Source organism: Myodes glareolus, chromosome 7, assembly GCF_982192425.1.
Source record: "Myodes glareolus chromosome 7, mMyoGla1.1, whole genome shotgun sequence".
NCBI classification, from domain to species: Eukaryota; Metazoa; Chordata; class Mammalia; order Rodentia; family Cricetidae; genus Myodes; species Myodes glareolus.
This window is the reverse complement of record NC_142032.1, coordinates 71,523,895-71,546,436: the sequence shown is the minus strand read 5'-3', so window position 1 is coordinate 71,546,436 and position 22,542 is coordinate 71,523,895. Positions and strand designations below refer to the sequence as shown.

General features: G+C 51.9%; 1 protein-coding gene and 1 long non-coding RNA gene across 2 annotated transcripts in view; one reads left to right on the top strand and one right to left on the bottom strand.

Annotated features, from left to right (window-relative positions):
- Positions 1 to 22,542, top strand: part of Lhpp (phospholysine phosphohistidine inorganic pyrophosphate phosphatase) — an 83,752-nt gene that overhangs the window by 48,749 nt on the left and 12,461 nt on the right. The gene's annotated exons all lie outside the window — the stretch shown is intronic.
- On the bottom strand, positions 3,090 to 13,684 carry LOC146893492 (uncharacterized). The gene is made up of 3 exons (XR_015738416.1): positions 13,349 to 13,684; positions 5,783 to 5,963; positions 3,090 to 5,042 (listed from the first exon to the last, which is right to left on the bottom strand). It is a non-coding gene; the product is annotated as an uncharacterized LOC146893492 (long non-coding RNA).

Sequence of the window (22,542 nt, the reverse complement as noted above, 5' to 3'; positions counted from 1 at the left end):
AAACCTTGGGCTTAAAGCGCCTAGTTTAGAGCCTTGCGCACCCAAGGATTGTACCTACTATCCTTGCCATCTACACTGACCAGGAGGGCACGGTGAAGAGGGGTCAGGGCCAGTTAGGCAGTCCTGAGGCCAGTGCCTGTGTCTTGCCGGTGTCTCTGTGTCCAGCGTCTTGACGGGCCCTCGCCTCTCATCATTTCTACACGTTCTCATTTCTAGGCAACTGAGTATTTTTCAGAACTTTACAGCTCTGCCAGGAATTTCCAGCCAGAAGCAGGTTCCTGTAATGGAGGGATAGGGCAGGATGCACGGGTGAGTGTGTATGTATGTGAGGGACACACTCACGTTGAAGAAAAAGGCAAAGCCTCATGACAGCTGTGCATGACCATGCATGGCAGATAGCATGCACCAATGCCTGACAGCAGCAGTGCAGCTACGTTGCAGGTGTGAGAGAACAAGCCCAGAGAGAGATGGAGTTCTGGTTCTGAGTTTGTTCGCAAAGGGTAACTGAGCCAGGATTTGAACCCAGGCTTTCTTGTCTTACTATAACCCCTGCCTCTCCAGGGTGCCCCATCCTGTTCTCCTCCTAAGTAAGCCACATGAAGCTGAGGGAGGGTAGGGGTGGCAGGGGTTGAGAGGCAGGGCTAGGCTTCAGGACTCAGGCAAGGCAGGTGGAGGTGGCTAGCTGAAGGGAAGGACCACAGTCTGGAAACCCTGCCCCGGGACCCTTTGGTGGTCTATGGGCCTGCCCAGCTCAGCTGTTCCACAAGAACCTGCTAAGGAAGGGAAGGCACTACAGAGAAGCCGCCTCACCAGGCCCTGCTGTGCTCCGTGTTCAGAACCCAGCTGAGTTCTGTGCATCTGAATGTGTGCATCTCCTGTCTCCATCCAATTACCCTTGTCTCTGTCACCTGGGAATGCTGGGATTTCCGACAGAGGTAGGTGTGGCAGGGGCTCCCTTTCCCTGCACAGGACTGCTGAAGGGTTAGCCTCACTGGGTTCCTACACTGTGTGGTGTCCAGGACCCAATTATCATCCATGGACATATTTGATCCCCTTTTCTACTTTCTTTAAGGCAAGAGAACCTTTCTGTCACAACCTTCAGCCTTATAAAAACAAAACAAAACAAAACAAACAAAAAACCACTGTGCCTGGCGGTGGTGGCACACGCCTTTAATCCTAGCACTGTGGAGGCAGAGGCAGGCACATCTCCATGAGTTTGAGGCCAGCCTGGTCTACAAGAGCTAGTTCCAGGATAGCTAGGACTGTTACACAGAGAAACCCTGTCTTGAAAAGCCAAACAAACACTGTACAGAAAATAGCAGCTTTTCTTGTATTTAAAGATTTTTAAGATGTATGTGTACGTGTGAATTTATGTTCACCGTGTGCAGAAGCCTGCGGAGGCTAGACTAGGAAGTCAGATCCCCTGGAATTGGAGCTAAAGGCAGTCGTAAGCCCTTCTGTGAGTGCAGAGAACTGAACCTGGGTCCTCTGCACAAGCAAGGGAAGTGCTCCTACCACCCCAGTTTGCAGTTTTCCTTACAGGTAATAAAGATGCCGACACGGCAGAGCTTGTGCTGTTTCCATGACTAGGTTCTCAGGATCCGTATACTAAGTCCCAGATGTGGGCACATCACTTATCCTGTCCAGGGATAAGTAAAATCCTTGAGCGTATTTGTCCCCCCATGGCCCATGGGAACCAGGCTGAACAATGGCTGGCTTGCCCCCGCCCCCGCCCCGTGCCCAGCGTTTGTTCAGTACTTACAGACAGCAGTTCCTTTTGTCCCTGCAGTCACCCAGAGGCCACTGCTCTGAGGTAGAAAGGACAGATAGCATTTGCTGCTCACCCCAAACCTGCACGCCTGCTGGGACGCACGGCGAACTCTGTGCTGTGTTTGGAAACGAGGCGAGAGCATATGCTCTTTGTATGGAAACACTCTTTCCAGTGATGGGTGAAGGACATCCCTTTACATCATTAGGCCTGTCACCGTGGGGCCTTCTCCCGCATGGCCACTCTGGTGGCTCCATCCAGCTCCTTTGTGTGGACACACGATAGCCAGCCTTTTTTGATCATCATTGCATGATACAGTTGTTCGTGACTCTTTTGTTTGCTTGTTTGCTCTCAGTCCGTAGCTCAGGTTGCCCTGGGACCTATCCTATAGTGCAGACTGATCTTGAACTCACAGCAGTTCTGCCTCAGCCTCCCTAGCCCTGAAATGATGGGCACGAGCCACCGTGCCTGTCACTAACCCTGACTGTGGACAGGGCCACCATGGGCATTCTTGTTCATGTGGCCTTGCACTTACTTGTGATTTCTGCATTAGGATATAGTCTTTCATAGGAGATTGTTGGGTCAGAGGGTAAACAGAATTCTAAGATTTGAGTATGTCTGCAGAATTTGCCTTCCAGTTGTTACCCTATCTGTAGGGTGGACATCTTACTTCTTTATATCCATGACAACAACAAATACAGTCAAGGCTCAGTGCTAGTGCTGTTCTTTTAAAAGCGGGCCTTCATGGGTAGGGGAAGTGGAGTCATCTTTGATTGCTGATGAGACCTTTTTCCCTCTATAAATTGCATATTCATTTCCTTTCTCAGCCTTTATTGTGTTTTTTAGATGAAGGCTTTCTCTTAATGAGAAATCTGCATTTCATCAGAGATGGAACGCAGAGTCTGTGGCTCATTGATTCCCTGGAGAGGACGGAGAGGCTGCCTCCTTTTTGTTCTCTGAGCCAATCAGATACTATGTCTGAAGACACTGGCAAATTAATTTCAGGCATGTGAGACTGGTAGTTGGTGCACCATCAGGCTCCTGGCCAGCTCCATTTTACACAAAACGGTGAGGCTGTGTGGACTCAGCACAGACCAGGGTTCAATTCTCCACTTGGCCACTTTCTGTCAGACTGGACACCTCAGCAAGTGTTGGTAGAGTGTGGCCACTGTGGTCACCAACGTCCTACTTACTTGACTGGGGAAAGCCATACCGCCTCCTAGGAAGCTGTGGACTTAATATGTCCAGTTCAGAAGCAGAACTGGGTAGAAGTCATGGAGGCAGCACCAGTAGGCAGGTGACATTTGCCATGTTGCTGCACCCCCGCAGCCTGCCCAACATCTCACAGAATGGGCCTGACGCCCATCTGGATCATCGAGCAAGCCTTTTGTGTTTTCATGGTCCCCCTAGGCCCAGGTGTTGAGCATAGGTTATCGGAGATTTTATTAAAGAAAGATGAAGGAGCAGGAACTTGACGGTGACAGCCAGCCAGGGTCTTCTGGTGACCAGACCCCACCTGGCGCACTTTGGGAGGGTGTTTGACGAGAATATCAAGTCACTCAGTTCTTTCTCGACCTTTTTGCTTGGACTCGTAGGTCCTTAACACAGGAAGCAAAAGAAATTACAAATAAAACATACTTGGCCAGCTTCCTGGGCCTGGACAGCCCGATAGTCAGACCTGGCCCTTCCTGCTCTCTCACCCTCTCTGTGCTCTCCACAGATGATTCTGAGGACAAGTGTCTCACTGGCCTCACCCCTGAATGGCAGTTAGCCATGGCTTCAGAGAGCGAGGTGTCCACACCTTGGGCTGAAAGAGAAGAGGGACTTGAAAACCCAAGAGAGCTGTGGAGGGCACTCAGGGCGGCTTCCTTCCAGCAGGCTGGAGCCATCTGAAGTGGAGTCTGGACTCTGGAATGCTCAACGATCTCCCTGGACTTTGGAAGTGTTGGGCCTCTGTTGCCCTCTGACCCTTGGCAATACTGACCTCGTGCTGAAGGAGGCTGGGTGGGATCCAGCACACCTGCTGGGATGGGTGCTGGTTGACTCCAGCTGCCCTGTGTCCTCTACTCCCTCAGCTGTGGGTCCCAGTCTTCCAGCCAGGGGCCTGACCAGGTTCCCTAGGACTCAACACCCTCCCAGCCAGGTCCTAACCCAAACTGTGTTGATTTAAAGGCCACCCACCAAGGCAGCAGGAGGGTGGAAGGCCTCGTGGGAAAGCACCAGGCTCAAACTATTGCACACAGGGTCATGAATGGATCCAGGAAGATGTTCTCGGCAACCTGGAGTGGGCCACGGGCCTGGGAGACTGGTTCTTAGAATACTGGGACTCACTGTCCCCTGCACTGTCCCCAAGGGCATCTGCCTGGGATGTGTAAGGCCAGCTTTGGATTCTGTAGACTGTGAGTTCCATGGGTCAGCCTAGCACACGAATTTGGGAAGCTGCCAAACCCTTAGACTAACACCAAGCCCATCTTTGCACACCTGCATCCAGTCGTGATGAACCTAGGTATCCAAGTTGGTGGAGACTCTTTGTGCTGAGCACAGCTAGGGGAATGGGTCTCTGTGATGCAGACGGAGAGGAGAAACCTTGTAAAGTGGTCGGCTGCCATTGTGTAGTGAAGGAGTCTGGCAGAGACTCTCAGGCTAAGATGTCATCAAAGAGAACTTCAAATGCAAGAAAGGAACAAATGAAAAATGTGACTCAAAAAGCCAAGCACGTAAACAAGCAAACCATCTAGAGGACGCTGGTGGTGAAGGAAGTAAATACCTTCCACTGTCGAGAGATCAGCATGTCGGCGTTGGGAGCTCTGTGTAGTTTTGCGAGACGCTGCCATTAGGAAAAACTGAGTAACTTAGTTTTTTGTCTTATTTTGTTTTTCAAGACAGGGTTTCTCTGTGAAATAGTCCTGGCTATCCTGGAATTTATTCTACAGGCCAGGCTGGCCTCGAACTCACAGGGGTCCGCCTGCCTCTGCCTCCCAAGTGCTGGGATTAAAGGCGTGCACCACCACCACCTGGTGCAACTTAGATTTTACAACTCTATGTGAATCTACGACATATCTTTAGAGGTTTACTGACAGGGTATCAAGGAGGGAAAGAGCCCTTACGTGTAGCAACCTAGGAAAATGGATTCAATAACCTGAGAGCAGGGGCTGGAGAGATGGCTCAGTGGTTAAGAGCATTGCCTGCTCTTCCAAAGATCCTAAGTTCAATTCCCGGCAACCACATGGTGGCTCACAACCATCAGTAATGACGTCTGGTGTCCTCTTCTGGCCTGCAGACATACACACAGACAGTATATTGTATACATAATAAATAATAATAAAAATCCTTAAAAAAAAAATAACCTGAGAGCAGATGGTGACCACAGGCAGTAAACACACGCTACGTGGGGGAAGGAGTCTCAGGGTAGCAGAGGTAGAGACATAGGGTCACCTGTCTGTCTGTTTGAACACAGATGTTAACATCCTTCCTACAGACTTTTATGGACTGACTATCTGCTGGGAGTGGATGCTGGACCCAAGCCCTGTTTCCCCAGTGGGAGGTGGATAAGTACGGAGTGATTCTGGGCTGGGAGGTAGGCATACCCACCCAGCACCGTGAAATCATGGAGAGTTCTCTTCCTGTCTCTACTCTCCAAAGTTTGGTACAATTACATTATTGTTTATCAAGGGAAAGGTTAGATGTTGAGAAAGGAAGCCACCTGGCCATTCTCAGAGAACTGGTCGGGTGCACGAGAGCCTGGAAAGCCTCTTGGCAGCTGCTCGGGGCTTGGAGGGCCTGACCTGCCAGGCTGTGGGAGAACTCGTGACTGCTGCCCTGACTTCCCCTGACAGGGCCTGTTCCAGCTTGTCCTCCCATCAGGCGCTAGACCAGAGAGCACGGGTGAGGCTGTGGTGGTCAGGAGACGGTGCTGGTCCCACAGCAGGGCTGTCGCCCTGCAGGACGGTCTGTGCCCTACCCCACGCGTCTGCAGTGCCCTGCTCTCCGTAAGCGGCAGCGAGGGAGGCCCACCTGAGGCTTTGAAGGTACTTCCTCCAGGAGCCCTCACTTTCCACAGCCTGTGGCGTGCTGGCGAACATGTAGGTGGGGAGTTTCCATCTTTGAAGTACCTCTTGTTTACACTGGAGGCTTTTGTCAGCTTGCTGGTCCTTTATCTGCCTGCAGAAGTGAGAGCCATCCTCCCTGGTCCTGTCTGAGTGGGAGTCCAGAAAGAATGAAGACCCTCGGGTCAGTGAGATGGCTCAGTCAATAAAGGCGCTTGCGCCAAGCCTGACAACCCAGGTTCTATCCCCAGGAAATACGTGGTGGAAGGAGAGAACCGGTTTTCAAAAGCTGTCCTCTGACTTCCACACACACCCTGGGCATGGGTGTGTAACATATGTTCCACCCAAGAAATAAAAAATAACGTTGTAGGTATTTTTTAATTAAAATATAATTGCATCATCATTTCCTCCCTCCTCTTGTCTTCCTCCAGATCCTCCCATGTGATCCCTCCCCCTTTGCTGTCTCTCAAATTCATGACCTCTTTCTTTAAAAACATGCTTTCAGAAAGAATACAGGCATGTTGGGACTCTATGCAAACCATAATCTCCTAAGATGCAGCCACTGATGTGACTCTGCTGCAGGTTTCATTTAGGGTTATAGTTTAGTTTGGGATACTATTCTAAAATATGTATCCAGACATCCAGAACGTCACACTGACTTTGTATCCTTTGGGGACTTATTTAGGATACAGTCTACCAGGTTTGGTGGTGGGTACCTGTAACCCCAGTACTGAGGAGGCTGAGGCAGTGGGCTGCATAGGGAAGGAAGAAGGGAGGGATGGTTAGGGCTTGTCGGGCACACCCAGATTGAAGCATCCCTCCCTTTGTCTCAGATGCCAAGACCTTGCCGAAGGTCGGGAGGCAGCTAAGGAAGATGGCAGACAGCCATGGCTGCTAACTCCCAGCTCCGCCGACATGATCTGGTTACAGGAGAGAAGGAGAGAACCTCTCCGCCTTCAGAAGCCCAGAAAACCGCGGCAACAAAGCCGAGGGCGACCCCTGCTGTTCTTGCAGGGTCTGGGTTCCTGGGCTCCGGAGGCCTGTGCTGTCCCTGGGTGGCCTGGAGCTCCAGGCCTTGGCAGCTGTGCAGTGTTTGTTGTGGGCAGTTACCATGCCACCCTCGGGTATCTCAGCGAGAGAGGCCCAGGGACAGGTGTGGCCGAGCACAGAGATTCCCAGTCTGGCCTGGCCTCCCAGAGCACCTTCTCCTCTTACCCAGAGGAGACAGATCCTCAAGACTTCTGTCCTACTGAATACTCTCTAGTTCTTGGCACCTTCTCCATATGAGCAGTCTGGTTAGGCTGGCCATGTCCCCGAAGGAACTTAGACTCAGTAGGGGTTACCCTCGCCTCCCTGAGACACAAGCCACTTCCTTGTCCCCCAGAGGCCACTAAGCTGAGAGACTAGGGAATTCATTCCTGCTTCTGCCTGCTTGGCTGACTGTTGTAGGCCTGAGGGTGTTGGGAGTGGCTTAGTAGTACTGTCTATTACCTCTTCCCAGGTCTGCACAGTCATGGCTCATTCACAGCTTGGAACAGTCACCATGGAAACATTTACACCTTGAAAATGGGCTACTGTGTCAAAACAGGGGCAGCACTCTACAGGAACAGCACATGCCTGCCCAGGGGGGTCGTCTGTGCTGGGTTGGTAGGACCCCTGCAGAACTTGCTTGTATGAGGTGGGCAGCTGAGTTCCTCACTTAGATGAAGGAGGCAGAGTCTGGTGAACAGCTCTCAAGAGGCCTGTTTAGACGGCTGGAGAGATGGCTCAGTGGTTAAGGGTTAAGAGCACTGGCTGCTCTTCCTGGGTTCAATTCCCAGCCTCCACAAGGTGACTCATGACCATTTGTAATGAGATTTGGTGCCCCCTTCTGGCGTACAGGCATATATGCAAGCCAACCAGTATACATAATAAATCTTTAAAAAGAAGAGAGAGGTCTGATAGGTCTGATGAGTGCTCGTCTCATATTGCAGTGTATTTCCCCACTCTGGTCAGGAGCACTGTATTTCACAGGTCAGAGTCAGAGCCTCATTTTGTCACTGGAGACACAGATACGCAGTCAGAGCCTGCACCCCGCCCCCAGCCTACATACCCCCAGAGCCTACATCCCCCCCCAGAGCCCGTGTCTCCCCACCAGAGCCTGCATCCCCCCAGAGCCTGTGTCTCCCCCCAAGAGCCTGCATCCCCCCAGAGCCTGCATCTCCCCCAGAGCCTGTGTCTCCCCCCAGAGCCTGCGTCCCCCCAGATCCTATGTCCTCCCCAGAGCCTGAGTCCCCCCAGAGCCTGCATTTCCTCAGCGCTCCTTCAGATGGCGCTGGCCAGGCACTTTTACTCCCAGCCCCAGGCAAGGCCCTCTGTTGTCCTGTGTCCCAGGCTCCTGCTGAGAGCAGTGCAGCTCAGAGAGAGGGCATTTTCCTGGGACTTTAGAAGCTCAGAGCCAGGACTTGTGCCTTAATCTTGTGCCAGAAGGCCTGGGCCCCTTTATCTCCACCTTTGTCTACCCCTGCCTCTTGCCCCAGCTCTGTTGTTACCCTTTGTATTTGTATTGATTGTCTCTAAAAAAGACTTCAAGATACCTGAGGACCCAGGCCTTCCCTGTCCTATAGCCAGAGGCCTGGGCCTAGGCAAGATAAGGATTGCTAAATACGAGAGACAACTCAACCCCGGGGAATGCTGGCGCTCTCAGGCTAGTCAAAGGACTTGGGCCAGCCATTCCCAGCTCACAGCCTTCAGCTGCTCCTTCTGGCTTGAGTCTCCGCCATTTATAGATGGGCATAAGGGAGAGAGCAGAAAATACAAACTTAGTTCTTGGCCTAACACCCAGCGTAGAACAATGCTTGTATGTAATGAGTGTCCGTGAAAATGGCCTTGGTGATCTATTGTAGATCACTAAGGTTCCCAGCTGACCACAAAACAACACTTGGGTTTGACAGTGGACAGAGCTGCTGACAAGGGACAGTCGGCCTCTTCCGTTGCTGGCTGTCACTTATGATCACCTCTGCTAAACTGAGTCGTTATCCACTGCACGCACACACATGCACAATCATGTGTCTCCACAGGTGCCCACGAACCCATACGGTATACAAGCAGACATTTAGGCATGTACTTGTGTAAGTGCACACTTGCACACAATGCTCACATGCCCACACCCATGTACAAACAGCTGCTGGTTGCGACTGGCTCTGCTGCACATGTTAAGAGGCTGCCTTTCTTCTTTAAATTCTCTTTACTGAAAAGCAAGTGTCAAGAGGATACAGTCTGCCTTCTGCCTTCTGTCTTCCTTCCGGATAGGATCTCACTATGTAGTCCTGACTGGCGTCTAGCTCTCTGTTCTCCGACCTCAGTCCCCCCAGAGCTGTATACAGATGTAAGCCACCACACCTGGCTCTAGTTGGTGTGGTTGTTGTTGTTGTTTGAGACAAGGTCTCAGGCAACAGTCCTGACTGTCCTGAAACTCACTTTGTAGACCAAGCTGGCCTTAAACCCACAGAGATCCACCTACCTCTGCCTCCCGAGTGCTGGGTCTAAAGACATACACCACTATGCCCTACTTAGTTCTCTCCTCTTTTTGGAGAAAGGGTCTCAAGTAGCCCAGGCTGACCTTGGAATTCTGACCATCCCGCCTCCACTTCCCAACCCAGTACAGTGACAGCCGTGTTCAGGGGATCCGAGACCCAGTTCGGGTGCCCCTATGGTGTATGTCCCAGCTTCCACTCAGTAGTGTGTGTTGTCTGTGTGCATCTCTATGAAACCAGAAAGACAAGCAGATGAGACTCACCTGCCAAAATATCTGATGCCACACAGAGCAGGAAGTTGTGTTTGACACATGGCTCTCAGCACGCAGCCTTGGCAGGCAAGCAGGAGCATGGGGGAGTAGGCTTGCTGGGCACAGGAGCAGGAACATGCCAGCAGCAGGTCCCCAGATAAGTACAGGGCTCATCCACTTCCTGGGGTTGTGCCCCAGAGGGAGGCGCTCAGCCTAGGCTGCTTAAATCCCATCCTTCCTATACAGCCTGACTTTATCTCCATCGAGTATCCTGTCCTATTTACAATGTGTTCAGTTTGGGGGCTGGGACCATCAGACCGAGCTCACAGAGACTCATGAACCACACAGGTATGCCAGGCTCTGAGAGGGGAGTGGTCACATCTACTGGGTATCTGGAATGGCCTTGGAGGAGGAAGTAGCTGAATGGGTCTAGGGAGAGTGTGTGGCAAAGGAGCTGGAGGGTAAGGATCACATGGTGGCTCTGGGCAGGGCAAGGTGTTGGGGGAGGGGTACCATCTTGACCTGAGAGGGGCTTCATATTCCACCTGCTGCCCTCCAGCAGGTCACAGCAGCCTTGCGTCTCCCTTCACCATCTGGTCTCTCCTAGCTCGCGCTCCTGCTCGGCCTGGACCCACTGCTCTCCTTCTCTGTCTCCCCTGCGGCCCCGAGGGCCTAAGCTCAGCCTTGCTGTGCTTCTGTCTATGACTTCTGCCTCCCTCTAGCCCCTACCCTGATCCGGGACACTTCGACTATCCCCTTACCCGCCACAGAGTCCTCTGAGATTTAAACAGAAATGAAGTATACATGTGTAACCTTTTAAAACACCTGCCCCTTGGCCAAGTATCTAGCGATTCCTAGTGGAGGGAAACAGACGGTTTGCAGCGAAGAATGCCAGGAGAGACATTTGGACCGTGTAGTGACGGGCAGCGTCCTATACTCGAGATGAGTAGAAGAGGGGACACTGCCACATGTCAGTGCCCCCCCTCCATAATGCACAGTTTTGGTCCAACACATATCTAGAACACGTACCCAGACACTTACAGTGGGTCTGGCCTTCAGCATGAATGTGGGGTAACAATTGAGATTAAGGTGCCCTCCTTTGTGTAGGCATCTGTTTCTGACCTTCTAGACCAGTGGTTCTCAACCTGTGGTTCGCGACCCCTCTGAAGTCGAAGGACCCTTTCACGAGAGTCGCCTAAGACCCTCAGAAATATCAGATATTTACGTTACACTTTGTGATAGTAGCAAAGAAGATAATTTTATGGTTGGGGGGTCACCCTACTGTAGGGAACTGCATTAAGGGGTTGTAGCCGTAGGAAGCTCGAGAACCCCTGTTCTAGACAGTTCCCTCAGTCTTTTCGTTTGTTTTTTAAGACAGGGTTTCTCTGTGTAACAGCCCTGGCTGAACTGGAAGTCACGCTGTAAATCAGACTGGCCTTGAACTCACAGAGGTCAGCTTGCCTCTGCCCCCTGGGTGCTGGGATTAAAGGTGTGCCGCCACTGCCCGGCTCTTCAGTCTTTTGCTATACCTCATACCATAGCTAAGACCTCTTGAGTGGGGGCAGCTCCTATGGGTCCCAGGCCCTGCCATAGCCTCTGGCAGGGACTCAGGGAGCCAATCTTACTTAATCTCTTTCTGTTCTCTCACCCACAGCGGCCTCATCTATTCCCTCAGCCCTTGCCCTACCCTAGCCCCCTTGAACCCATTGCCACACTTTTCACTTAGAGCCCTCCCTGTCTCTGCACTGTCACTGTCTCAGATCCAAGTCCCATCGCTCTGCTCCCTGGCTCCTGAAGGTGCCGTGCATATGGATGAGTGAGTAAAGTTGTCCATAAAAACATGCCGAGGATGGGAAGACAACTCCGCAGTTAAAAACACTTGCCTCACAAGCCTGATGACCCCAAAGTTCACATCAAAAGGTGGCATGCTCCTGTTTGTAATCCCAGCATTCCTATGGCGAGATGGGAGCTGGAGACAGGAGGATCAGCCTGAAGCTTGGGAAACAGTTAGCCTGGAGTGTGCGGGAGCAGAAACAAGAGAGACCTTGAGTCAGAACAAGGTGAAAGGGAAGGAGGGTAGAAGGAAGGAAGGAAGCAAGCGTGCAACCTGGGTGTGGGGCTGAGCAGGGCAAGTGAGACAGTGGACAGCAGAGACAGTGGCTCTGCCATGCTGAACACTTGAGTGGCCTGCTGCCTGCCCCCTCCCCGAATCCTCTCTGCCAAGTCTTCTGCACAGTCACTGATTCGTGAGACCAAAGTGCAGGCCGAAGGAAAGCATGGGTCCCGGCAGGACTGGCCATTTTCACCTTGTCTAGAGCATTCGGGCCTGGTTTTCTTAACCCCTCACTCCCCACACACCCAGGGTTCATTTGCTGCCAGAGGGATGACTTCATGGGCTTGATGCAGTGCACATATGAAAGAAAAAAAGCATCTGGCAGAAAAGGAGTGGAAACTCTGCTTTTCCAGAAAGTTAAAGAAACAAATGTTAGGAGTCGGCAGTGCACAAAGCGCTAGTGTGAGGTGTGAGGCAGAAGGGAGATGACGGGCACACCGGAGAGTCAGACCTCCTCAGCCCACCTCCAGGTACAAAGGCTCCCCACATGGCCTGCCCTCATTTTCCCAGGTTCTACCCCAGGCTTCCCCTATAGTCTATGCCAAGACTCCCTGGGTCCCCCAGATCCCACTTCAGGCCTCCTCTGTGGTCCACTTCTACATTCTACCACAGACCTACAGGGGTGCAGGAACTCCGGGGTCCCCAGACAGGAGATAAGCAAAGGATTGGAGGTGCAATGGGGCTGGTTCAAGGTTTGGGGACACGAGTGTCGGATCTACCCTGGAGAAGGAGGCTACCACGAATGGAGGCCTGCCTTCCCAACTCCTTTTATGTCCCATCTTTCCAGGCTTGTGCTTCCACTCCATCAGCTTGTGCCTGGGTAGAGTGCGGGACGTCAATCACGACCGCCTCTCAGTGTGCTAGTCCCAGGGATCTGTGTCCCTCCCTGTAAGGGTGATAAAGATAAAGCAGACCTAGTCCTGAGCTTTGCGTCTTGTAGATAAAGAGACCGAATATCACGTCTACTGAGTGCCAACCGCTGGACATTGACTGCCTTATTTAGTACCTGGGTAGAAGGAACCATTATTCTCCCCAGTTTGGAGCCACAGAGAAGCCATAGCTGCCGGACAGTGGGGGTGGGGGTGGGGGTGGGGGGGGGCGGTGTCTTTGCTGTGCCAGAAGAACTGGATAAGCTGGTGGGTCTCTTGGTCCCAACCATCACAATCAGTGGGCAGCCTCAAAGCGTGTCCCCTGGATGAAGACCAGGCCAGCCTGCTAGGTATAGGTAGCGCCTCCCACCCCAGTCGACCCACCAGCCCCGTCCCCCAGCTAACCTTTTCTGTGTATCTCCTGGAATGAACCCACCCTGAGATTTTACTGATCCAGGGAAATAGTAATTAGCTTCATAAACAGTCACTTGACACCCTCCATAGATCCTTCCGGGTCCCCTCAAGCTTCTGAGGCCCCCAAGGCAGGGAGAAAGACTAGGTGGCTTATCACCAGCAACCGTCACCATCACTGTGTGGTCGAGTAGGACAAAGCTTTACCTCGTCATTCACATGTGTGTGCATACACATGAAGACGAATCCACATGTATATATATACACATATAGCTCCCTGCCTCCCTTTCAGGGTAGGCATTTCCTTGGTGTGGTGTCTCTCCCTCTCCCAGTGTAGACTGTCCTGCTCTTCTCCCGTACCACCCCTGTACTTACTACTCTGTGTGTGGTCATTGGCTCCAGGTGCTGGGCTCCCTAATATGGGCCCAGGCCTTCTTGGTCACAGCCAGACAAGTGGAGAACTCTTGGCTGTCCTGGTGAGGGATAACAGATGTATGTCATCAGGACCCCAGGAATAGGCCACATTACCTATCTGCTTCTTCACAGTCTACCAGACCCCTCCTGGAGGCTGGAAGATGGCCCGTGCCCGGTGGAAGCCGAGAAGTCTCACCAGAGTGGCCTCTGCTCGGAACTTGGCCTCTAAGCCCTGAGGCAGGAGGCCAGCCCATGCCCAAGTTATGCTTCCTCCTTCAGCCAGACCTCCAGATTCCACTGACCTCCTGACCTCAGGCAGAGGCCACACCCCCACCCACCCAGGCCCCAGGGGCATAGGATCACATCCCATGAGCCTCTTAGGAAGGTGATGTAAGCCCTACCTGATAGGTGAGCAGAGCTCAAGGGTTGTTCAGCAGGGTTGAGGAATGCCTCAGGTGCCAGGTACTGTGCTAGGCATGGCACCCTCCGTGGGTGGGGCTTCTGCAGACTCGCAGTCCTAGATGGTCACCAGGATTCAGAGTTGGCAGCCCTGGTGGGAGCTGTAGGGCAGCAGAGTCACCAGGAAAGTCAGACTGAAGTCGGCCCCACACTACCTGTACCTTGTGACTAGTGTCCTGGGAACCTGGTGGAACAGACTAGAGGGATCTGCTTACAAGGAAAGCTTTCCCTAGTGAGGTCAGAGCAGCACCTGCCTGTGTGGCCTGGTGCCCAGCAGCGCTCATTGGGGCGCTGCTCTTTGGTGGTGGACTTGAAGAATCGTTAGCAGCAGTAGGTGCTGCCACAACGCTGGCGTTGTCACCCTTAGGATGCCAGAGGCGTAGGATGGGGACCAAGAAGGTTCCTGGGAGAGGGGTAACCTGGACAGAGGGTTCTGTGAAAATAAATGTGGAAAATACTGGAGACTTTAAGCTAATGTGCCCGAGGGACCTCCCCCCTCCCGCCTGACCCCAGGGCTGTTCTAGTCACTGTCGCTAGGATAAGGGTCTCCAAGCTAGTAGCAGGAGAAGTGATGGGCAAGACCGGCTATGTTGTCCTACCCTCCCTACCCATCCCATCCTGCCAAGGAACTTGTCCGCTGCCTTCTTCTGCTGCCCCAACTCTGGCAAACATGAGTCACTCCTTCAGATAGCCGACTTCTGGGAAGGGAAGGCAGTGCTGTTCTGAGCACCAGCCAGTCTCCCCCAGTTGTGTGCACGTCACAAGGCGCCAACAGGGGAAAGCCGCACATAGCACCTATTCATCTCTAGGCCTGGCACACCTTGAGATCAGCATTTCCGCACCAGTGTGACACCATAGTATTTCAGTATACTGCTGCCCTACCGTTTATATTCTGGGCTGCAGTGGACAAACGTGGGTGGGCTCCAGGCTTTCATCTCGTCTCATTACACATTTCATGTACATAAAAACATACCTCAAAAGAAAAAGAAGTCTAAAAACACCGTGCTGTCGTGAGCAGAGTCGGGCATGTTGCGTTGTGCACATGTGCGGACAGGTACACAATGATAGTAATAAATCAGTTGGTCTTATGTACATGGATGGTCTGTGCCGGTACCAGCACCACACTGCACAGTTGCTGTTCGCTTTGTGTTAGCTTTGAGGTTGGCAGGCACGAGTCTTCCTGCTTCGTTTTGGGTCCTTTGCAATTTTGTGTGAATTTTAGAATCAAGCTGACAGTTTCTGTGAGTTCATCTGGGATTGCGTTGAATCCATAGTTTAAGCTGGGGGCTGTCTTGGACTACGTTGCTGTCACAAAACACCCAAGACTGAGCAGTTTATAAAGGAGAGAAATAAGTCTCCTCGGTTCAGGTAAATCCAAGGTCAGTGCTGCCAGAGTCAGTGGCTCCTGAGGCTTGTTCTCCCCTTTCAAGATGGCGCCCCTCCATGTGTCCTCAGGGGGAAAGGCAGAAGGGGAGAAGGGCCTGGGTACTTTCTTGTAGCCTTTTATAAAGTCACTAACAGATCCCCGAAAGCCCACTCTTTAATGCTATCACATTGGCTAGTGGGTTTCCACCCATGAACGTGAGAACATGTGGGCCATGGTGAGGAACACTACGGTATTAAGTCTTCCTATCCATGCACACATTCTCCTGTTCATTTGGGTCTTCTTTGATTTATTTTAACAATATTTTGTGCATTTCAGAATGAAAGCTCTACACTTCTGATGTTAAACTTGTTGCTATTTTGTTATTTTAAAGTTTTCCACGTGTGTGCGTGTGTAGTATGTGGTTGTGCATACTCATTCCTGTGCGTGCAACGACAGAGGCCAGAGAAGGACATCAGGTGTCCTGCGCCATCGCGGTCTTCCTCATTCCTCTGAGACAAGGTCTCTCACTGAACCTGGAGCTATGTCCCATTGCGTCTCCCGTCTCCACCCCCACAGCACCGAGGTTACAGGTGTGCACAGCTCCAGCCAGCTTTTAATGTGGGTGCTAGGGGTTTAGGTTCTCTTATTCACTGAGCTATCTCTCCAGCTACTATTTTATTATTACTTTATTATTTTTGATGCGGTTATGAATGGAATTGGATCTCTGTTGGACGCGTTTCTTTTTTAGAAGAGACAGAATAAGTTTTAAGTCCACCTATGGGTTTGGGGGCACATGTGTGCACAGTCACAGTGTACGTGTGGCAATCAGGAGACAACTTGCAGGAATCGGTTCTTCTCTTTTGTTGCGAGTCCTTAGGGATCAAACTCTGATTGTCAGGCTTTGTGGTAAATCTTTATTTACCTTCTGAGCCATCTTCCTCATGGCTAGGGGGCCCATAGTATAGCAGATTAGTGACACAGGTCCCTGCCCCTCCTACACTTGGGACTGCTTCCTCTCTGTGTACCTGCCATGTATAGGAGGGGACGTCTGTGAGACAAGCCAATCCTCCCTGGTGGAGTAAGTGGACAGAAACCGGAAGTGATTCGAGGATCCTCCTTCCTGCACGGGGGCAGAATTAGGGGAAGTAAATCGGCCTTGTCCCAAGACTTCATCTGATGTGACTCGCAGGTCAGTAACAAGTAAGAGGTGAACCCGTCCTCGGGGGGCCTCCTAGATTCATGGGGAGAGAATATAGAATGGCCCCACTTGACCTGCGAACAGATCGCTGCCTCAAGGATAGTTTGCCTGGTGACATGGGATCCAGCAGCATCCCCTTCATTTGTGTTTGTGGACGAGATGAGATTGTCGCCTTGAGGGAAGGGCAGGCTCTCCAGCAGGCAGCGGGAAGGTCTGCAGAAGCCTACAGGCAGGGTGGGCACAGTGTGCCTGCAGACCTCGGCCACCTTGCTGTTGTATATTTTAACGGGTCAAGATTTTTCATGAGTTGAAAGTTTGCACACTGAACATACTGGATCACACCTGTAATCCCAGCTCCCAACAGCCAGCCTGTGCTACCAAACGAGACCTTGTCTCAAGAAATAAATGAATTAATCATTTAGTTTAAAAGGTTTGCTCACTTAAAGAGGCCTTCCCTGGATTACATTGCTCTATTTTATTCTCATTGTCTTGGGTGTTGGCTTTCTTTGCATCCGCGGGCACAGGCACATTTACGTGTGAGCACATTTAAGTCACTGTCACGTGGAGTCTTTTTAACCACTAGGAGGAAGTTGGAGGCTATCAGATTAATGTGGTGCCATGCCTGAAGTGTGTCAGCCGGTTCTGGGGTTGAGGAGGGGAGCCGACATCCTGCCTCTTCCTGAGGTGTTAGTGCCTCTCTGTCGTGCTTTCCAGCTGCAGCATCAGGTCCCTCTGCCACCACGTATGGAGCTGGGGACAGACACGCCCAGTTGGCCCTTGCCAACTGGTATTACTGTGTGTGGCCCACTTAGGCACCCACTGTGTGTTCTAAGGAGGAAAATGGGGTCTCATGATTTTCTGGGGTGAAACTGGCTTCAGGAATAGAGACAGTAGGTTAGGTGTGGCAGCAAACACCTTTAATCTTAGCAGTTGAGGGGCAGAGGAGACAATAGCTTGGAGTAATGGTCGCTGTCTGTAATCCCTGCAGTTAGAAGCCTGAAACAGGAGGTCAGGAGTTCCAGGCTAGCCTGTCTCAAAAACAAAAACCAAACTAAAAAGCTACATCAGTTAATTTCATCTCCAGGTGAGTATTCCTAGCTGTGCCACTGTAGCCCTGGGGTTAGATGCACAGGTGCCACTCAGAGAGGAGATTGTTACAACCAATATCTGCAAAACTCAGGGTAGGCATGAGTAAGAAAGGAAGCCGGGAATGGGCTGCAGAGGGAGCGGAGGAGGGGGTGGGAAGAGCAGGGAAGTTGAAGGCAGCTCCCACCTGCACTTGGGAGGCGGAGGCAGAGGGATAGCCACACATTCAAATGAATCAATCAATATAGAGCAGAAAAGCCCCGCTTTCACGAGAAGTACCAACATGGGACACACCCTGGGACTCCTTGGCTCTTGGGAAGGCCCTGGGGTAACCTCCACCTCCGCCTCCGCCTCCGCCTCCGCCTCCACCTCCACCTCAAAGGGAATTCAGGTGTCTCAAGACCAACCTGGGGAGATCACAGGGGTCCGGAGGTGGGAGCTTTATCTCAAACTGGACTTGTATTCCTGACCTCTGGCTCCTGGCCTCTCCCAGTGTTGCACTGAGTACTGGGTGTCTGAGTCACTGGGTGAGTCCAGTGGCCCAGCTCTGGACACAGCCCATTATAGTTGGCACTCAGAGTATCTGTGCCAACCGTAACTCCTCCAGCCTCAACCTAGCGGGGTCAGAAGTGGCCCCTGTCAGCTTCTTGGCCGTGTCTGTGAAGGCCAGAGGACAATAAGCCTTCCTCTTTAGAGACGCTTCCTGCGCTTTAAGACAGATACGTCTCCAAACGTTCACATAAACATGACCGTCTTTCCGGACCTATTTCTGTAGGGACAGCAGTGGCAGCAGCTTAGGAGGACATAGCTCCCTGAGGCTGCCTTCTAAGAGATGAGCCCTGCCCTGAGGTCACCTTATCTGCTTCCTCACTAATCCTGAGTGGAGTGAGAGGCTCAGGGGCAGCTGGAGCTGTGGTGGTCACACTGCTGTGTCCTAGGCTGAAGAAGGAAGAGTCATGGTTAGGAAACCTACATGTCCTTCTCTCTACTAGTTGTACTGCTTACTTAGAAGCATGGACTGGACATAAACTGTGCTTTTCCCCAGCAGAACTCCTGATGAGGGCTCTCTGGTGACCTCACAGTGCCTTCTGTAGTGCAATGAGAGAGCAGGCTTGTCACCTTCAAGGACCAGTGTGCTAAACAGTTCTGGCCAGACCCTCGCAAAACCTTGTTCCTGCCACCATGAGGCAGTCTTGAGGCAGACACTTGATGCGGAAGCCCAGGGCCTTCTGCATCCAACAGCTCAGAGATTAAAGATGGCGCCTGTGAATGGCGGTCATTTACCACAAAACAGATGGAACTTCTGTCCCTCTTCCAGCATGCATCCCCCATGCCAGCTTCTTGTCTATTCTGTGTGCAGAAGCCGTGGCTGTGACTGCAGAAAAAAGCCCATGGCAGGTCCACAGGGGAAGGTAGGGCTGTGTTCACGAGGGCGAGCGGAGAGGAGCCCAGCAGGCTTAGGGAGCTCATGGTACCGGAGCTCTATCCAGTTCGACTACCGTGATTGATGGCCTACATCTCAGTTCTTAGGTGTTTCTTTGATGTGTTTGTTAGTGTGGCTCAGAGCAGGACTTTGTCCTGTCTGCCCTTAAACTGGCCCATTGGCCTCCCTGCCTCTGTGAGGAGCCCCACAGCCACAGAGCTATAGTTGGCTCTGGACCAGACCTCTGGGGTCCCTGGTGCCATGGCCCTCTCACACTTGAAGGCCCCGGCCCAGCGGAGCTATGAATAGCTACATTGTGCCTCAGCCTGACCTGCCACTGGCCACAGTTCTTCAGGCTGGTGGAATCCAGAGCTGTCTGCCTGCCAGTTCCAGTTGTTTGACTTTATACTTCAAGGCCAAATCCTTTCAGGAAAGTTTTCTATGCCCCCACCTCCTCTGCTTAGAAAAATAGATGTGCAGTTGACCGGCATTGCAGGTTTTGAATCTGTCATTCTTTCCAGAGGGTAGCGTTAGCAGCACTCATTCCGACTGTCTTCCTCCCCCTCTCTTTCTGTCTCTGCTGCCCCTCCCACCCTGTTCATGTCTCTTTCTATTTTCCCCCATCAACCAGCAGCAGGAAGATGTGGTGTTTTGAGGGGGGGGGGTTGGTGTGCAGAACAAACACTTGGCTTTGTCTGGGGCCTGTGAAGGGAGGCATCTTCCCCACATATCCATGGGAAAGTACCGGGACCTTGTGGGCTGTGCTGCAACTGGGTGTCTTTATTGCCTGTGATGTTGTAAGGGCCTAGCTCTGTTAATAACACTTTCGTGCATGTATATGTCCACCCCACCCAATAGTTTGGAGATAATGCCATGCTGCCCTCTGGATGTGGCCATTTGTCTTTTGGAGATGGGTATAGGAAGGGCATGGTCAGGGAAGGCTTTCTCCCAACTCAGAAACGAGAACTCTGCCAACCCAGAATTCCCAATCAAGGCCTAATTTTGCTTTTGGTAATGGTGAGCGACCCCAACAGCCCAGTTGGGACTTGGTTTCCTTGCTTGAAACATCTGTAGTCCCCACCCCACACTCAATACCTGCCTCTGTGCAGGGACTAAACTCGTGTCCCCAAGGCAGTAGCTTCAGGAGGCCAGGCAGTTGTCTGTCTCCCAGCCGCACAGCGGGCTGGACCCTATGTGAAGAGACATTAGGATCCCATGCCCACCACTGTCACCAGGCTCTGTATCTGAGAGAAGGTATGGCCCTTCCAGAACAGGCGTCGTTTTTGGTAAGGCAAAGAGCAGGTCACACAGCCAGCTAATAGGGGGCAGGGTGCATTCCCAGCCCTAACTGGGCTCAGCAAGGCAAGGGGCTGGCTTAAGGTAAGCAGCCTCTGGCCTCAGAAGTAGGCTTCTTGCCCTAGACAGAAAAGGCCTGAGGTCATCGGTTTTCTTCTGAGGTTTTTTTTTTTCCACCAGCCCCAAACCCAGGAAATCTTGTTTCCACATCTCTACGTGGGGAGCACAGACAGAGACAGAGTTGTCCTTCCAAGTGGTCGGGGAAGAGTTCGCAGGATAGAGGGTACCTAAGTGCCGCTTGGGGGTTCAGATATATCAATATGGCAGTTGGGGTACAGAGCGAGTTGAAATATTGGCATGCATGACACTTACTGGGGGGACTCTTGGGTGTTTTATGGAAACAATTGAAAAGTTAAGGCCCAGCCCAGTGCATAGTGAGGTGTCTCTGTAGGTGCTGTGAAGCTCTCTCCCCAGGGGGAGAGACCCAGAGGGCATGGCTCCTACTCCAACTGTCCCTTCTACCTGTTCTGCCCTGGGGCTCTTCTGGAAGCTCCAGGCTCTAAACAGCACAGGAGGGTGCCTGTGGATGGGGATACAGAGGAGGGAAGGACTTTCTCTAGACACACAGGGGCAACTGGTGCTGTGTGGGTGTCTTCCTGGTTCCTGCCTCAGCCTGCTCTGGGTTTGTCTTGTTCTTAGTTTCTTTCCTTCTCTGTCTCTCTTCCTTCCTTTCCCCTTCCCCTTCCCCTTCCCCTTCCCCTTCCCCTTCCCCTTCTCCTTCCTTCCTTCCTTCATGTGTATGTATGCTTGTGAACGGGCATGCGCAGGCCAGAGGATGCCGAGCGTCTCCCTCCATCACTTCCCACCGCGTTCCATTGAGACAGGGTCTCTCACTGAGCCCGAAACACCTGTTTTAGCTGAGCTGGCTAGGATCTGCCTGTTGCCACCCTCCAACACTGGAGTGCAGCCATGCCCAGCATTTTTTTTTTTAACACAGGCCCTAGGGATTCAAACTCAGGCTATGCTTGCAAAGCCAGCGCTCGTACTCATTGAGCCATCTCTGCAGCCTTCTACTTCCTTTTATTTAAATTGGGGAGGGGTTCCATACATTATTTCTGTATTTACATTATTTCCACCCCTTCCTTTCTCCAATTCCTCCCACGTTCTCCCTTTCCTTTTGAGATTCATGATCTCTTTTTTATAATTATTATTGTTACATACATACACACACACATACATACACACACTCATAGCCTACTGAGTCACTTAGGGTTGTTCTGTATATGTTCAAGGCTGACCACTTGTGATTGGATAACCCATCAGAGGGCTTATCCCTGGCTGGGTATGGGGGACGACACCTCCTTCTCTGAACCATTGATTGCCCATAGCTCTTCTTCTAGGGGTGGGGCCTTGTGAAATGTCCCTCACTCACGTTGGCGTGTCAGCCGGTACTGTCATTATGGAGGTCCTATGTAGGTGACTATATTGTTGAGATTTCCTGGGTACAGGTTCACTGTCATCTCTAGGAGACACTGTCTAGCAGATAGATATTCCGGTCCTCGGGCTCTTACAGGCTTCCTACCCGCCCTTCCACCATGTTCCCTGAGTCTCAGGTTTAGGGGTCACATTGGGACGTATCAGTTGAGTCTGAGCGCCCAGTGGTTGCTTCGTCTCTGCATTTTGACCAGTTATGGCTCCCTGTAACCGTCTCCATCTGCTGCAAAGGGAAGCTTCTTTGATGAGGGGTGAGAGCTACACTTCCCAGTGGGCAAAAGGATGAGCATTTAGAATAAAGTTAGAAGGCATACAGGTTTAAGAAAATGGCAATTGTAGGTTCTCTTCTAGGTCTATGAGCTGCCCAGAAGTAGGTAGCCGGATAGGTTTGCAGTCCTGGTTTCTGCAGATGCTACCTCTACAAATGACCCGAGACTTCCCACTCTTCTCTCTATATAGCTATATATAGCTCCTCTCTTCACCCTGTACCAGCTGCCTCCCACTTTCACACTGGCATGAACTTTGGTCTGTGTCCATAGGGCTTCCACCAAACACCTAAACCAGCTTTTTCCACTCACCTCTGATCTCGGACTAACAGCCCTTCCCAAGAGTCTCTGGAGGCAATTAGCCTCTAAGGTTTCACCTCTGAGGAACTTCGTTTAGGGACAATTTAAGATAACCACAGGTGCGTGCTTCCCTCCCCCACCAGTGAATACACCCGAGACAAACAGGTTTATATGAGAGAATAAGCAAATTAAATGAGTCAGGAAGTCAAGTGAGCAGGGAGCGGAAACAAGCCTTGTGGGATCTTAACCCCCAGCAGAAAGCCTCAG